This window comes from Delphinapterus leucas, chromosome X (assembly GCF_059928025.1).
Source record: "Delphinapterus leucas isolate spDelLeu-1000000601 "Yukka" chromosome X, BTC_Dleu_Yukka2, whole genome shotgun sequence".
Taxonomy (NCBI): domain Eukaryota; kingdom Metazoa; phylum Chordata; class Mammalia; order Artiodactyla; family Monodontidae; genus Delphinapterus; species Delphinapterus leucas.
The window spans coordinates 129554603-129572923 of record NC_143150.1 but is presented as its reverse complement, the minus strand read 5'-3'; the positions used below and the strand labels follow the sequence as shown (position 1 = coordinate 129572923).

The following is an 18321-nucleotide window of genomic DNA, read 5'->3' as shown; positions in this document are numbered from 1 at the left end:
CAGGCTCTAGGTGTGCGGGCTTCAGTTGTTGTGGCACGTGGGCTCAGTAGCTGTGGCTCGTGGTCTTTAGAGCGCAGGCTCAGTAGTTGTGGCGCACGGGCTTAGTTGCTCCATGGCATGTGGGATCTTCCCATATGAAGGATAGAACCCATGCCCCTGCATTGGCAGGCGGGTTCTTAACCACTATGCCACCAGGGAAGTCCCTCCCTCTGATTTTATACTCCATCAGTGGTTCTCAGCCAGTGGTGATCTTCCCACTTCCCTTCCCCCGTGCATCCCAGGTGACACGTGGCAATGTCTGGAGACATTTTTGGTTGTCACACTTCAGGGGCAGGGCTGCTACTGTTCTGGAGTGGGTAGAGACCAGAAACTATGTGATACATCCCCCAATGCACAGGACAGCCCCCTACAGCCCAGAATTATCTGGCCTCAAACGTCAGAGAAACCCTGCCCTACATTTTGACTTAATGAACTCTGTTTCTCAGACACTGCTTTTAGAAAAAACTGCCCCTTTGCTATTTTGCAGCTGTTCCCAGGACATTAATATTCACCGCTGCCAGCCATAGCATTCAATCTACTTCATTTCTGAGATTCTTGCCTCTTAGTTGTTTTTTTTTTTGTTTTATTTTGTGGTACGCGGGCCTCTCACTGTTGCGGCCTCTCCCGTTGCGGAGCACAGGCTCCGGACGCGCAGGCTCAGCGGCCATGGCTCACGGGCCCAGCCGCTCCGCGGCATGTGGGATCTTCCCAGACCGGGGCACGAACCTGCGTCCCCTGCATCAGCAGGCGGACTCTCAACCACTGCGCCACCAGGGAAGCCCCGCCTCTTAGTTCTTTTCAACTCTTTGTTTATGATTTTTCCTGAGGGTGTTTTGCTGCTACAAATTTTTGTTGTCGTTCGTTATTTCCCTGTGTTTTGCTGTTTATCTCACAACTCTGGCATCCTTCTAAGGAGTGCTATGTAAAATAACAATAGTGACGATGTTTGCAGAGTTCTTATCCTCAGCAGTTTCAGGAGAATCATGAAAGAAGACACAGGGAAGCAAGTGACAAAGGAGTTTGTTTGCATCTTCCTGTTCTGTCTATAAATAGGCACAGGCCAGCTTTCCTCCTTAGTGAAGCGTTCATAGATTAGTTTTTCCGCATAAGTATATGTGTTTAGTGCTTGAATGTATTTCACCCTTGGATGAATTCAATTTGTCTTCATTTCACAGTTTATTCTGTTAATTAGAAAAAGGTTATAAGATTCATAACTAGTCATTGCTAATGCATTTGGTGGACTACACTATCAGCTTGACGAGGGGTTACCCCTCCACACAAAAGGGACATAAATGATCGGTTCATATGCATCGTATCAAGTGTTTGATGAAGTGAACTGCAGAGAAAGTGCTCAAGACTACAGTGGTCTTTTAATGATTTTCAAAATCATCCAAACATCAAAAATGCAATTATATTCCATGTGCATAATAAATGGACTGTCTTGGGAAGGGCAAGCTGTTATTAATTGAGATAATGCAAATCATGAGAATGGATTCTAGTGATGGATTCTAATAATAACAGCAATAGTATTAATACCCATACCAGCAAAACTTTATACTTGTATAGGGTTTTACCATTGCCAAGGGATTTTCACGTGGATACACACACACACACACACACACACTCACACACACACACACACACACACACAGACTTTCATAGCTAGGTTATGCACTTTTTTTTTCCCATAGCAGTTGAAAAACTGATTTAAGATCATGTATTAGGTGGAGGAACTTTCCTGATGGTCCAGTGGGTAAGACTCCACGCTCCCAATGCAGGGGGGCTGGGTTCGATCCCTGGTCGGGGAACTAGATCCCACATGCATGCCGCAGCTAAGAGTTTGTATGCTGCAACTAAGAAGCCTGCACGCTACAGCTAAATAAATCAAATAAATAAATTAAATAAATAAAAAGACCATGCCGACTTCCCTGGTGTCGCCACAGTGGTTAAGAATCCGCCTGCCAGTGCGAGTGACACGAGTTCGAGCCCTGGTCCGGGAAGATCCCACATGCCATGGAGCAGCTAAGCCCGTGTGCCACAACTACTGAGCCTGTGCTCTAGAGTCTTGTGAGCCACAACTACTGTGCCCACATGCCACAACTACTGACGCCCGTGCGCCTAGAGCCTGTGCTCCGCGACAAAGACAAGCCACCGCAATGAGAAGCCTGTGCACTGCAACGAAGAGTAGCCCCCGCTCGCAGCAACTAGAGAAAGCCCACGCGCAGCAATGAAGACCCAACGCAGCCAAAAAAAGAAAAAGAAAAGGAAGCCTTGGGTCCCTGCTTTAAAAAAATGACCAGGTGGAAAACTGGAGTTAAACCCTTTCCTACTGACTTTGAGTGCATTTCTCTTTATATTATAAACCACACCAGTTTCTGGGGGCAGAAAACAATATTTGCAAAATTATAGAGTTTGGGTGTAGCATATTAAATCAATGAGTAAAGAAAAAATTAATAGTGTATTCAGAGAGTTGACGAAAAGAGCTCTGATGAAATAATGACACCCTTCCCCATTCAGCTGAGCTCTGGCACTGCCTGCAAATGCTTGAGAGGAAATGAAACACAGAGGAAGTGAGTCATCGTTAATTGATGTCTGGCAGCTTTGCCATAACTAAACAGAGGGCAGAGAGCCTCTCCCTGACTTGTGATGGCCTTCTTGCTGTATCTTTGCATGGTGGAGAGAGAGAGAAACTGGGAGAGAGCAAGGTGTCTATTGTCTCTTCTTATAAGGACACTAATCTCATCATGGGGCCCCACCCTCATGACCTCATGTAACCCTAATTACCTCCCAAAGTCCTCCATCTTTAAATACCAGCACATTGGGGCTTTCAGCTTTACCGTATGAATTTTGGAGGGATACAGTTCAGTCTATGGCAATGTCTCCGCCTATCAATTTGGAGGCAACCACCATATAGTAGGTGATTTCAGAAAATAGATCTGATCAAGGATTATTTCATGTTATATTTAGAGGGGTCTGATTTGCCTTTCAGGATATCTGCATTCATGGATTCCCCAACCATATTATATTATATATCTCATCCCATAATCATTTCATACCTACTGAGTAATTAAAACATTTTTAAGCACCACACGTTTCAATTGAAAAGACATAACATTTTGAAAGGTGGAGAAGTGGCTGCCACTAATTTTCTGCTCATTAGTATAATAAAAGAATCATTTTTACAGGGGAAACTGCACAAGGATGTTGGAAATAGTATTTAACATTCTGACATTTTTAAAAATGTTTAAAAGTTTCCACTTAATAGCTAATAGTACTACCTTAATTGAATGTTACTTTTTTTCTGACAATTTCAGACATTATATATCAAGGCAAGATTTAGAAAACAGGAATTGCCATATCTTTTCTGTCTCATAATTGATAAACAGTTGGTTTAGCAAAACGGAAGGAAAAACAGTAATAGTTGCCCATGGTCTATATATTGTGGAAAGGAATTCAGCTAGACTCAGTGGTGAGGTCTCCTTGGATGATCAGAAAATACTGCTTAGCTGTTGGCGCTAACATTGGGAAAGACAGATTTTAGTTGAAGAAAATGGCAGAATAATATAAAGCATAGGACTCTGTCATGAAAACATGCCATGCAGAGGAGTTATAAGTAATATTTCTGAATTTGAGTTGAGAATGTTTGAATAGAGACCTCCATTTCTGAACACTCCCCCCAGTCACGTGACTTTGGGAAATTCTCATAATAACTTTCATCATTGTTTACACATTAGTGATAATACACACCAACTACCATAAAGTGTTGATAGAGTATCAAATGAATAAACAAAAACCAAAACACATCTTTGAGTAGAAAAAACAATGCAAATGAACAAAAATAAGCAGCGAACAGTTATAAAGTAACCATCAAGCAAATTTCAGTTTTATAATGTATTTTCTTATCTGGAAGGAAAGATGACTGCAAATTACTTGGTTAGGTTTTCACTGAATATTTGGTAATGACTTGGCGTGTTATGATATTAACCTTGTGAATTATCACCGTCGGATGATATATGAAGGACTCACACATTTGCAAATCTTGAAGCCTGAAGACAATTTCATTATTTGCTATAAAGGAAAAAGAAAATTAATTTTTCCCCATCCTTAAGGCATATCTGTAAGTTTTGAAGTAGAAGGACTTCATCAAAATTATGTTGCAGTTCCAATCTGTGTATTACCCGTACTAAATCCTGAACTAAATCCATCTGTTATCCAGGATGTTGGTGCAATAGGTAATGTGATCTTTTTTATTTTAAATTTTATTTATTTTAACATCTTTATTGGAATATAATTGCTTTACAATGGTGTGTTAGTTTCTGCTTTATAACAAAGTGAATCAGCTATACGTATACATATATCCCCATATGTCCTCCCTCTTGCGTCTCCCTCCCACCCTCCCTATCCCACCCCTCTAGGTGGTCACAAAGCACCGAGCTGATCTCCCTGTGCTATGCAGCTGCTTCCCACGAGCTATCTATTTTACAGGGTAATGTGATCTTGACTTTGATATATAGGTCCTTTTCTGAGACCATGATCTTATTTCTACTTTCACTTCCAGGAGTTTAAAGATCCGTTGGGATTGCAGGGAGAGGAGACCTTGTAGGTTGCTATAAATACACTGGGTTTGGCAGTCTAGATTTTCAGGATTGAAAACCTTAGTGGCTTAAAACGGCACACATTTTTTAAAAATTGAAGTATAGGTGATTTACAGTGTTGTGTTAATTTCTGCTGTACAAAACAGTACACATTTGTAATCTGACCATGTCTGTGGGTCAGGAGTCCCGGCGTGGCTTCGCTGGGCCCTGAAGCTCAGCGTCTCTCGCAAAGCTGCAATCAAGGTGTTGGTTAGGGCTGTGCTCTCAACTCAGGGTTTGACTGGGGAAGGATCTGCTATCAAGCTCTGCAGTGGGTATTGGTAGGATTCCGTTGCTCAAGAGCTGTTGGGCAGAGGGTTTGCTCACTGTTAGCTGGAGGCCACCCACAGCTCCTCGCTGCGCGACAGCCAGCATGGAGTTGAGGGTCTCCAACATGGCACTCTGTGCCAGCAAAGCCAGAAAGAGAGTCTTCTGGCAAGATGGAAGCCGCAGTCTTTTGTAACCTAATCATGGAAGCAACACCCATTACCGTCGCAATATTCTGTTTGATGGAAGTGAGTCTCTAGGTCCCAGTCCGGACCCCAGGAAAGGGGGTCACACAGGGACTTGAATAGCAGGAGGCAGGCGTCACTGGGGAGCCTTCTCAGAAGTCTGCCTTCCACAGATGTCCACTCTCACTCATGCATTCCCAAAGTGAAGATAGTGAAGACCAGTGACATGAGTGAATGGGCCAAGTTTCACCGCAGGTTAGCAAGACGGCATGGACTGAAACGTTTCTCCTTAGTGGTATGTCCAAGATGTACCTACGTTCTCCTGCCTTTGGGTGTCCGTGTGCCCCACCAACACAATGATGCTAACGGCTGAGCAGAAATTCAGACTTGGACTCGCCTCCTTCTGGCTTCCAACGTAATGGTGACAACACGTAGAAGAAATCAAGCAGGTTGCCCGTCCGTCCGTCCCAGGATTCCATCTCGTTTGCTGTGGATGCGGAGACCCCACCTGCATTCATGACCTTCAAAGCACTGTGGCAGCCAAGAGATGAGAATTTCTTTTAAAACTGTGCTTCTGTGTCAGTTCTACAAACAGACTGTCACTGCCTGGAGTGATAACCTTGAAATTGGAACCACAGATCTGCAAACCTATTCAGCTGCATGGTTTCTGGGGAGTCTGAAATTACAGTGCTTTTAGCTTGTTTCTTTTTTTTCCTCCTAACACTAGAAAACTCTTTTATGATTGCTTTCAAGTCAAAGAGTTACACTGCCCTGTGCTCTGAGGATGTGCCTTGCTTGTTTTCTTTTAGAGTAACGTCATCCCCCTACTTGGAAGATGATTGTTTTCGGGAAAATGACAAGGCCCCAGATGCCGCAGAGATTAAACTTGGAGGTGGCCATGTCCACCGTCCTGCCTGAGGGTCGATTGAAAATTTCTATTTTCTTAGGGAAGAATTTCTGAACAAGGAGGATTTAGCTCCGTTTTGTGGGAAACCAGCCAGTTAAGCTTTGTGTCAACTGGTTATGGGTGCTTTAGTCTCTGAACACAATGGTGGAAAATGCCAAGTAGAAGGACAGCTTTGGTTCGTTTGGGAATTATCCCTAGTTTCACTTTCTACCATATTTGTCTTGAAGGGCGAGATACAAAATGATGGCTGTATGGAATTTCTTAACTCAGTTCACTGTATTTGCTGTTTTTCTTCCCAGCTTGACTCTCCACTTCTTCCGTGTCCCCCTTAGCACATTCTGGTGAATAGACACATCATTGTGTGTATGATTGATGTATACTAAGTACCGTGTCTGGGCCAAAGTCTGGGGACACTAAGCCAAATTAGACCTGCCTTTTCCCTCAAAGAGCTTAGAGCTTTGAGCTAGTCTGATAAGGAAACTGACAAACTACAAAGTGAAAAGTCGTAGGAAATATGAGCTCGTTGCTATGCGGGGTAACTTGCGGTTGACTAGGCAATGAAATGGGAAAATTTCTTCATGGCAAAGCAAACAGTGCTGTGAACTGCTATGAAACGTTTCAAGAATTAATGTTATTTCTATACGATTGGCAAAAACAATGCACGATTCATTAAAGTGTAGGAGAGGGGACTTCCCTGGTGGTGCAGTGGCTAAGAATCCGCCTGCCAATGCAGGGGACACAGGTTCGAGCCCTGGTCTGGGAAGATCCCACATGCTGCGGAGCAACGAAGCCTGTGCGCCACAACTACTGAGCCCGCATGCTGCAACCACTGAAGCCCGCACGCCTAGAGCCCGTGCTCCGCAACAAGAGAAGCCACTGCAATGAGAAGCCTGCGCACCACAACGAAGAGTAGCCCCCACTCGCCACGACTAGAGAAAGCCCGCAGACAGCAACAAAGACCCAATGTGGCCAAAAATAAATAAATTTATTTAAAAAAAAAAAAAAAAGAGTAGGAGAGGGCCAGGTCATGCCAAGTCCTGTATGCTAAGCTAAGGAGATTGAATTTTATCCTGAATATGATAGGAGCCATTGAGGGACAGAGAATCTCAGGGATGACTACCTAGAAAACAGATATTTAAGTGGCAACTGACAGAACATCCATAAAGAAGGTGAAGCCTGGGTGGACAGAGAAGTTGGAGGTCACCTCTTAAGGCGTAATCACGCCAAGACTGACCGATGGAAGACTTAAGAAGGAAGAAGAGGTGATATGGCAGGCTGCTGTATCTGGCACAGCCATCTCAGTGAGCACAGGTGAAATAATCACAAAGAAGTCTCCTCAATGGGACTAAATAGGTGACAGGTTATCTGGTCAAATCTCAGTGTTTTGAGAAACACCAAGGAGCAGTCAGAATGCTGAAGACACTTCCTATAAAGACATTCATGGAGGGACTTCCCTGGCAGTCCAGTGATTAAGACTCTGTGCTTCCAGTGCAGGGGGCTTGGGTTCGATCCCTGATCTGAGAACTAAGATCCCACCAAAAGAAAGAAAAAAGACATTCATGGAACCATGACAACTTGAACTTTGATGAGGCTGGAGTGCAGGAGCAGAGGTGAAAGCCCTGGGTTCCTAGAGTCTGATAGAACACCTGGCTTGACAACGTTGAGATCACTCAAGGTGAAAAGGAATCGGGAGAAAAGGGAATAAATCTCCCCCACCTTCAACCTTAAGAAGAGTGCCTATTGTTTTAGTGCTGTGTAGAGAGAGGTTGAACTACCTTTCACATTTCCCCCAAATCTGTGTGATGCACTGTTGGTCAACTCAATACAGGTAATCCCAATACACAACTGATAAGATAAGAACACCCCATCAGGAATGTTATCAGAGAAAGACATGGACCTTAGCAGTGTTGCTTATCGGAAAATGTAACATGGAACCTATACATCTACAGGTTTTTCTTTTAGAATTCTTGTTTAAGGATAGTATGAGTATGATGCAACAGCTAACCAGAATTCATTCACCCATGACCTACTTTCAGCCTTATTTTCCAAGCAGTCAGATCCTACCTAACAAACTGTATCTTTTATTTCACATATTTTTGATTCAAGGAGTCCAATAAAGATATTAATTTCATGTTGAAATGCAAATAAATAGAATACAAACTGAGTCAGTAAGGAAAGGTTTTCAGAATGACACTAGTAAGTTAAACCAGCACTTTGAATTCCTGGGATAAAACCACTTGGTTATGATGAGATATCATTTTTTAATACACTGGTAGATGTATTTTTCTAAAATTTTCTTTAAATTTTTATTTTGTTTTGTTTTGTTTTTGATCCATTGAGGGAGACTGGCCAATAAGTTTTCTTTCCCATGCTGCCTTCTCAGGTATTGGAATGAGATTATGTTAGCATCATAAAATGATTTATTGAGTGTCCCCTTCTCTGTTCTCCATAAGAGTTTGAATAAAATTTCAATTACTTGTTCCTTGCATGCCTTATAACACTCATTGAGGAACCCATGTGGGACTAGCATTTTCTTTCTGGAAATATTTGACTGGGAATTCAGTTTTCTTAATGCATGTATAACTCTGCGTATTCATTTTAGTCTCTCAGTTTTTGTTTTTTGTGTTTTTTTTTTTCGGTACGTGGGCCTCTCACTGTTGTGGCCTCTCCCGTTGCGGAGCACAGGCTCCGGACGCGCAGGCTCAGCGGCCATGGCTCACGGGCCCAGCCGCTCCACGGCATGTGGGATCTTCCCGGACCGGGGCATGAACCCGTGTCCCCTGCATCGGCAGGCGGACTCTCAAGCACTGCGCCACCAGGGAAGCCCCTAGTCTCTCAGTTTTTAAGTTACCTCTTTCTAGAGGTTTATTATCTTAATGTTTTTCCTGTTATCTCATTAATGCTGCAAGATCTTATGGTATTCCCCTTTTCATTCCTAATATTGGTTATTTCTACCTTCCCTCTCTCCCTGACTATTGATCAGACTTGCTAATCTGCTTATATATTGGACCTTTTGAAGAACCAACTTCTGGTTTTGTCAGTTGAACCTGTTATATATTTGTTTTCTACTTAAGTAAATCATGGTCTTATCTCTATATGTCCTTCCTTTTGCCTCCTTCCTGATTACTTACTAATTTTTAACTTTTTAAGATGGTGATGAGTTTATGAGTTTTCAGTCCGTCTTCTTTACTAATACACACTATTTCCCTCAGCACTGCTCTAGTTGCATCTAAAACATTTGCTATGTATTCCTCAGATCATACATTTAAAAATGTCTTCTAGGGACTTCCCTGGGGGCACAGTGGTTGAGGGTCTGCCTGCCAGTGCAGGGGATGCGGGTTAGAGCCCTGGTCCAGGAAGATCCCACATGCCGCGGAGCAACTAAGCCCGTGCGCCACATCTACTGAGCCTGCACTCTAGAGCCCGCAAGCCACAACTGCTAAGCCCACGTGCCACAACTCCTGAGCCCACACGCCACAACTACTGAGCCCTCACACCTAGAGCCCGTGCTCTGCAACAAGAGAAGCCACTGCAATGAGAGGCCGACGCACCGCAATGAAGAGTAGCCCCCACTCGCCACAACTAGAGAAAGCCCGCGCGCAGCAACGAAGACCCAACGCAGACAAAATAAATAAATAAATAAATGAACTTTAAAAAAAAGTTTTAAAATTTCCATTATACTTTCCCCATTTAGTTATGGATAATGCAGACTTTTAAAACATTTCCAAATATATGGAGTTTTCAAAGTTAATTTCATAGTGGTCAGAGATCTGTACTGTGTGTCTTCAGTCTTTTGAAATATATTGACTTGGGTTTGGTGTATCAATTTATATGAAAGTTTTCTGTATGCTTGCAGAGACTGTGTAGTTTTAATTTTTAGTGCGATTATATATGTCTGTTAAGTCAAATTCACTCATTGAGTCATTCTGATCTCCTCTATTCTTACTACAATTTTTATCTGCTGGCTCTTATCAATTACTGGAAAATATATATTAAATTTCTCCATGATCGTTACAGATTTTTCTATAACTCCTTTTAGTTCTTTCAATTTTTACTTTATGTATTTTAAGCCTTTGCCATGTTTTTCTCACCATATAATTTGTTTATCTTGCAATGAGTCATATGGGATGCATATCTTTCAGTGACTTGGGTTCTTTATTTTCCTTACTGTAACATAGGTTGGAGGTGTTGGAAGTAAAAACATTTATCTTGTATAACCAGAATACACAGGTCAATATGAACTAATCCCTCTGGAGAACGTTTTGGCCATTTCTTATAAAGTCAAGTGTACAACTAGCCATCCTAGTCCTGAATATTTATCCAAGAGAAATAAAAGCACAGTATATATCCACACAGACTTTTACCTTAAGGTTCATAACAACTTGATTTGTTTTGGAAAATGCAGAGTATCATATGTCTGCCATTGCAGAATACAAATATCTGTTTGTATTTTTTTGAATTTTATTTAATTTATTTTTTTATACAGCAGGTTCTTATTAGTCATCCATTTTATACACATCAGTGTATCCATTTCAATCCCAATTGCCCAATTCATCCCACCACCACCACCCCGCCGCTTTCACCCTTTGGTGTCCATACGTCTGTCTCTCTGTGTCTCTATTTCTGCCCTGAAAACCGGTTCATCTGTACCATTTTTCTAGGTTCCACATATATGCGTTAATATACAATATTTGTTTTTCTCTTTCTGACTTACTTCACTCTGTATGACAGTCTCTAGATCCATCCACATCTCTACAAATGACCCAATTTCATTCCTTTTTATGGCTGAGTAATATTCCACTGTGTATATGTACCACATCTTCTTTATCCATTCATCTGTCAATGGACATTTAGGTTGCTTCCATGACCTGGCTATTATAAATAGAGCTGCAGTGAACATTGTGGTACATGACTCTTTTTGAATTACGGTTTTCTCAGGGTATATGCCCAGGAGTGGGATTGCTGGGTCACACGGTAGTTCTATTTTTAGTTTTTTAAGGAACCTCCATACTGTTCTCCATGGTGGCTGTATCAATTTACATTCCCACCAACAGTGCAAGAGGGTTCCCTTTTCTCCACACACACCCTCTCCAGCATTTGTTGTTTGTAGATTGTCTGACGATGCCCATTCTAACTGGTGTGAGGTTATACCTCACTGTAGTTTTGATTTGCATTCCTCTAGTAATTAGTGATGTTGAACAGCTTCTCATGTGCTTTTTGGCCATCTGTATGTCTTCTTTGGAGAAATGTCTGTTTAGGTCTTCTGCCCATTTTTGGATTGGGTTGTTTCTTTTTTTAATATTGAGCTGCACGAGCTGTTTATATATTTTGGAGATTAATCCTTTGTCCGTTGATTTGTTTGCAAATATTTTCTCCCATTCTGAGGGTTGTCTTTTTGTCTTGTTTATGGTTTCCTTTGCTGTGCAAAAGCTTTGAAGTTTCATTAGGTCCCATTTGTTTATTTTTGTTTTTATTTCCATTACTCTAGGAGGTGGATCAAAAAAGATCTTGCTGTGATTTATGTCAAAGAGTGTTCTTCCTATGTTTTCCTACAAGAGTGTTATAGTGTCCGGTCTTACATTTAGGTCTTTAATTCATTTTGACTTTATTTTTGTGTGTGGTGTTAGGGAGTGTTCTAATTTCATTCTTTTACATGTAGCTGTCCAGTTTTCACAGCACCACTTATTGAAGAGACTGTCTTTTCTCCATTGCATATCTTTGCCTCCTTTGTCATAGATTAGTTGACCATAGGTGCGTGGGTTTATCTCTGGGCTTTCTGTCCTGTTCCATTGATCACAGTATATATCCACACAGACTTGTACATTTATGTTCATAACAACTTGATTTGTTTTGGAAAATGCAGAGTATCATATATCCTCCATTGCAGAATAGAAATACCTGTTAACAAAGGAGACTTGAGAGAAGCTGACTCTAAATTAAGGCAAGTCCGGGAATTAGACTGTACAAGAAAAACACCTGGATAGAAAATCCCATTATCACAAAATCCTAGTTTTGTTTTCAGTGATTATGTCAGATTCAAAGAGAAAGATGTCCTTTTTCCAAACACAGCAACAGTTTAGATGGAAAATACATTTATCTTTAAGAAAGATACAGGAGGTAGAGGAATTTATGATCTAGGGCCAGGGCTGACAATGTTTGTGAAACTGATTTCATGGTAGACTAGGATTAGATTTCTCATGCCTTTAATTTTAGGGGAGTAAGCTCCATTAACTTTGAAGTTTATCCTATTCCAATTCTCAACCGATGGCATGATCACTGAGAAGTGGAAGAAGTGTGAAGACTTTTTATTTCTGCAGTCGACAAGAAGCAAGAGTGCTTTGTGTTTAATCTGCGTCTCCTTTTTCACGTTATTTTAGGAGGGTATATTACCAATAATTTCACCACTTGTTCTATATGTTTTCTCCAAATACTCATATATCTTCTAACATTTAATATTATCTGAAAAATGTAATATGGTCTGAAGTTTTACGTTTTAATAGATTACGGTCTTACACAATTCGAATTTTCCTTTATGTCTGAAAATTATTTTCGTGATTCCTGAACGTTATTTCCCTTTTATGAGTGACACCTATGTGTGTGCTCATATTCATATTCATGTTTATAATGATGGTTCTCAGTCCACTCTGTCCCCCATCAGAGGAACTTCTGGAAATTTCTGGAGGGATGTTTCACTGTCATGACTGGGAGGGGGTTGTTACTGGGAGGGGGTCTTTACCGATGTTTACTGGCTAGAGACTGGGGTGCTTCTCAGCATCCCATAATGCCAGGACAGCCCCACAACAAGGAATCGTGTAGCTCCCATAGGTCAATAGTGCTGTTGTTGAGAAACCCCGCTTTAGAAATTGCTCTTTCTAAATCTTCCATTGGCCCATTTGACTGGTTGGGAAGTCAGCAGATACTTGAGAGGTCAGGAAGTCTATAACGACAGCTCTCTCACCTACAATTCTGAGATTGATTAAGGTATGAAAGAGAGAGAATGGAATTTAGTCCTTAAGAACCAAATGATACACCAAGACAACATGTAACAACATAAAAGAAGGAGAAGCCGGTGTGGGCAGCAGGAAATTTAGCAAAACATTTCACTGGGTAAAGAATGTGTGTTCTGGGGTTTCCTTGGTGGCGCAGTGGTTGAGAATCCGCCTGCTAATGCAGGGGACACGGGTTCAAGCCCCGGTCCAGGAAGATCCCACATGCTGCGGAGCAACTAGGCCCGTGCACCACAACTACTGAGCCTGCGCTCTAGAACCCGTGAGCCACAACTACTGAAGCCTGCGTGCCTAGAGCCCATGCTCTGCAACAAGAGAAGCCACCACAATGAGAAGCGCAAGCATTGCAACGAAGAGTAGCCCCCGCTCGCGCAACTAGAGAAAGCCCGTGCGCAGCAACAAAGACCCAACGCAGCCAAAAATAAATTTTAAAAGTTAAAAATAAATAAAATTATAAAATATATTTTTAAAAAAAAAGAATGTGTGTTCTAGGGAATTCCCTGGCGGTCCAGTGGTTAGGACTCGCTGCTTTCACTGCCCTGGCCTTGGGTTCAATCCCTGGTCCGGGAACTAAGATCCCACAAGCCGCGTGTTGCAGCCAAAAAAAAAAAAAAAAGCGTTCTAGAAAATTAAAGAAATGAAGGATTATGATTTGAAAAAATAGACTAAGTCATGTTACAATTCTGTTTAAAACCCAGAAAGGGCTCTAATTTCAATAACATATCATTTTCCAGAGTCCTTTTTTCATGCCCAAATCTCCACGAGCTCTCCTTCACCATTCTCATAGAACATCTTGACTTTTCTTCACCGTGCTCACAATTTGAAATTCTGCTTTTATTTTTAAGTCTTGGATGCCCCCCTTCTCCAGGAATCTTCCTGAGGACACAGGTGGTTTTTTTGTTGATTTTTTTTGGGGGGGGCCGCGTTGGGTCGTCATTGCTGGGCGAGGGCTTTCTCTAGTTGTGGCGAGCAGGGGCTGCTCTTCCTTGCGGTGCGTGGGCTTCTCATTGAGGTGGCTTCTCTTGTTGAGGAGCATGGACTCTAGGTGTGCGGGCTTCAGTAGTTGTGGCACGTGGGCTCAGTAGTTGTGGCTCACAGGCTCTAGAGCGCAGGCTCAGTAGTTGTGGCGCACAGGCTTAGTTGCTCCACGGCACGTGGGATCTTCCCGGACCAGGGATCGAACCCATGTCCCCTGAATTGGCAGGCGGGTTCTTAACCACTGTGCCACCAGGGAAGCTCCGATTGTATCAGTGTTGATATCCTAGTTGTGATAGTGTGCTATCATTTTCCTGGATGTTCCCATTGGGAGAGATGGGGTGCAGGATACAAAGGAAGTCCCTGTATTATTTCTTACAACTACATGTGAATCTATAATTATCTCTAAATAAAAAGTTTAATTTAAAAAGTAGATGGCAGGGACTTCCCTGGTGGTCCAGTGGTTCAGACTCCGTGCTTCCAATGCAGGGGACATGGGTTCGATCCCTGGTCAGGGATCTAAGATCCCACATGCTGCAACCAAAAAAAAAAAAAAAAAGAATGAAGTTCAATCCCTAGCAGCTTCCTCCTGGCTTAGTTTGCATTTGTTTTCTTTGAGTTGCAATGTCTTTTGGTTTTGAAGAGTCTCTCACTAAAACCCTGACAGTCCCAGCATCATAATTATTAGTAGTTATCTGGATACCTTTACTAGACCATGACTGCATCATGTTACTCCATCATATTTCCAATATTTTAGCTACATTCTATTTGGGAATAAAATTGTACCCCCCCCTTTTTTTTTTTTTGAACTTTTGAATGAAGATCCTATATTTCTCTCTTTTTCTGGAAAACACTGTTGAAAATATAATGAGGTGGGAGGTGGTATGTGTCAAGACAAGTTTTGTCCTAGATTTTGGTTACACTTTCACCCTCTCTTGTCATGGCTAGGCACATCCTCTATGATGTTCAGAATCTAAAGTGGGAGATGTGTTTCCTATTAAAAGGTTCACCAATGCTATGCTCTTCCTAATTCTTTGAATTTGCTTTTGATTCCTGAGTCTCGCCTCTCCATATTTTGTAAGAAACTCTTACTATCTACCTTTCTTTCTCATCAAATGAATTTCTCTTACCTTTTGGTACTATTCTCATCTTAAAATATGATTGTTTTCTCTTTATTTTCCAATTTAGACATCCTTCACAGATGTTTCACAGCCTTCATAGCCTTCTTTCATTTTCCACATCAACCTCTGCTATTGCAAGAGAACTGTCCCTCGGGACTACTTACTTTTTATATCTCTGTGATTCTGTTGTAGTCCCATCAAGGGGGTCCAGTGATGGACTGCAGCCCATGGGACATGCTTCAAGCTCATTTCTCTCTGAGAGTCCAGGACTGGATTCATTGGGGGTGTGACCTGAGCTCAGAAGGACCCCTCTGCACAAGGACCCTGTGCTTGGTTTAATGTTCTTCTGCCACTGTCTTGAAAATTCTTAATAATTTTGGACAAGGGGTCCCACATTTTCATTTTTCATGAGGCCCCTCATTCAGTTTGCTGATTGCCCACCCATTTCACCAACAGTCCAAACTATGTAAAGCACACTGAGTTGCATACTTGTGTGTGGCTTTTACACTCTTCCCTCTCTCCTTTTTTTTTTTTTTAATATTTATTTATTTATTTGCCTGTGCCTGGTCTTAGTTGCAGCGTGCGGGATCTTAGTTGCTGCATGCAGGATCTTTAGTCGCTGCATGTGGGATCTAGTTCCCTAATCAGGGATCGAACCCAGGCCCCCTGCATTGGGAGCACGGAGTCTCACCCACTGGACCACCAGGGAAGTCCCTTCCCTCTCTGTTTTTTTTTTTTTTTTGCAGTACGCGGGCCTCTCACTGTTGTGGCCTCTCCCGTTGTGGAGCACAGGCTCTGGATGTGCAGGCCCAGCGGCCATGGCTCATGGGCCCAGCCGCTCCGCAGCACGTGGGATCCTCCCGGACCGGGGCACGAACCCGTGTCCCCTGCATCGGCAGGCGGACTCTCAACCACTGCGCCACCAGGGAAGCCCCCTTCCCTCTCTTTTAATATGTCTTGAAACCTTTCTCTAAATTTCCTTCCTACTCTACCATTAAATATTCTTCCCCCAATTATTGTTAATCATTTGAACTGTGCAATTTATAGATGGTTAAATAAGCTACAGCTAATTCACAATATAAATAAGAAAGAGTATTTTTTAAAATGGATTAGGGTGTGGTGTCCTTATGAATAGTTAATGACTTTTGTTATATATTTCTTTAATGTCCTGAATATTTTATCTGGTATTACAATGTGGCTTTAATAGACTAATCTTCTATTTCCTTAGAATTTCTTCCATGGACTCATTACTTATTTTATGCTTAGATACTTTTTTTTTTTGGCTGCCCCGTGCAGCATGTGGGGTCTGAGTTCCACAACCAGGGATCGAACCCGTGTCCCCTGCAGCAGAAGCGAGGATTCTTAACCACTGGATCCCCAGGGAAGTCCCCTCCGCTTAGATACTTTTGTATATAAAATTAACTCTATCTTTCTTTCGGTTCTCATTTCCTGTTTTGATAAAGAACGCCACTTTCCCCCATCACAGCCCCAGGTTGCCTAAGTCAGGACCCCAGAATCATCTCAGCTAATCCCTGTCTTCATTTCTCAGCCCAGGCAGTCACCACAATTGATAGCATCCATGATCAACATCTCTTGAATCTCCCCCTTTTCTCCATCATCGTTACTACCTTCTTAGTGGAAGTATGTTCATTACAGCAAAGTTTTCTGTCTTCACTTTCTGTGTGTCTGTCTCTCTGTGCTGGAGCCAGAAGGATCTTTGGAAACCACCAACCTTGTCATTCCTCTACTTGAAATCCAGGAGACATTCCTAATTTCCTTTGAGATAAAGCTGCAAACTCCTTAACATGGGATTCAAGCCCCAGGTGAACCTTCCTCCTGTCAATGGATTGCTATACAATTTCTATACGATTATCCACCTCTGACCGTGTTCACTTAGACATTTCCCCTGCCTTTTTCTTCCTGTGCTAATCAATCCCTCCCCATCCTGGAAGCCTCGCCCTAGGCTTTCGGGGAGCCTTCACTCTTAACGTCTCCTGTGCTGGTTACTTGTCTCCTCACGTGTCCCCATGCCGTCCTGGGCTTACCATTCCCCTATATACTTGATCTTGTATTGCAGCTCTGTTCGTGGGGCTGCTGTATCTATGAGGCCACATGATTCAGTCAAGCGGAAGTGATCTCTTGTTGAACTCTTGAGTCTTTTCTGCTCAGCACGGTCACTGAGAGGGGTGGACAGTGAGCACATGCTTATGAGAAAGCTCTCTTGGACTCTCTTTGTAGCTTGCTACTATAATCACGCTGAATTCGTTTCATTCAGACCCCAGCTCTTCCTACTTGAAAACCAATAAACGCGATCCTCTTTGTCTAGATAAACACTGACAGGAAGTATAACAATTAAGAACCTACCTCCTGGACTTCTCTGGTGACACAGTGGTTAAGAATCCGCCTGCCAGTGCAAGGGACACGGGTTCACGTCCTGGTCCAGGAAGATCCCACATGCCGCGGAGCAACTAAGCCTGTGCGCCACAACTACTGAGCCTGCGCTCTAGATCCCGTGAGCCACAGCTACTGAAGCCCGCGCGCCTAAAACCTGCACACAGCAACAAAGACCCAACGCAGCCAAAAAAAAGAACCTACCTCCCACCAAATAATGCAAGAAAATCATCTACTCGACTTCTAAAATACCAATCAAGATTCCCCCTACGCTCAAAGGTCCTTTACAAAATACTATTCTTTACCCATTTATATATTAATAATAATATCTTCCCCAGACTGAAGAGAATCTAGAGCTGTTACATCCATAATAAGTAATATGTTTTCATTATTTACATACAAATCCTTGAGTTTTGAATTAACAACACTTGAAAGAGACCTGTTCACAGAAATGAAATTTGAATTGTAGATCAAGTGACACTTTGGAAGGGCTAGGTCTAGGTCATGTTGTAGCTTTTCAACACCACCGAGATTTAATTTATGTAGTGTCATCGCAAAGAGAGAACTCTAATGGCTTTTTGATTATTCTCAACTTCCAAGAATAAATGAGAGGGAGACCAGTTCCCAGACAAAGAAAGAAAACGTTGGAAGCTGAGTAGAGATAATTATGCAGCAATGCCCTAGTGAAAGTATCTTAGGACATGGGAATGTGCAGTACTTTTCTGCCCATCAAACCTAGACAGGAGAACACAGCCATCGTCCTTCTTCCCTTCCCAGCCATCATGCCTCATCCTC

At 42.4% G+C, this 18321-nt stretch overlaps 1 protein-coding gene across 1 annotated transcript in view; it reads left to right on the top strand.

Annotated features, from left to right (window-relative positions):
- The window catches only part of STS (steroid sulfatase), a 344330-nt gene that overhangs the window by 231878 nt on the left and 94131 nt on the right, over positions 1–18321 (top strand). The gene's annotated exons all lie outside the window — the stretch shown is intronic.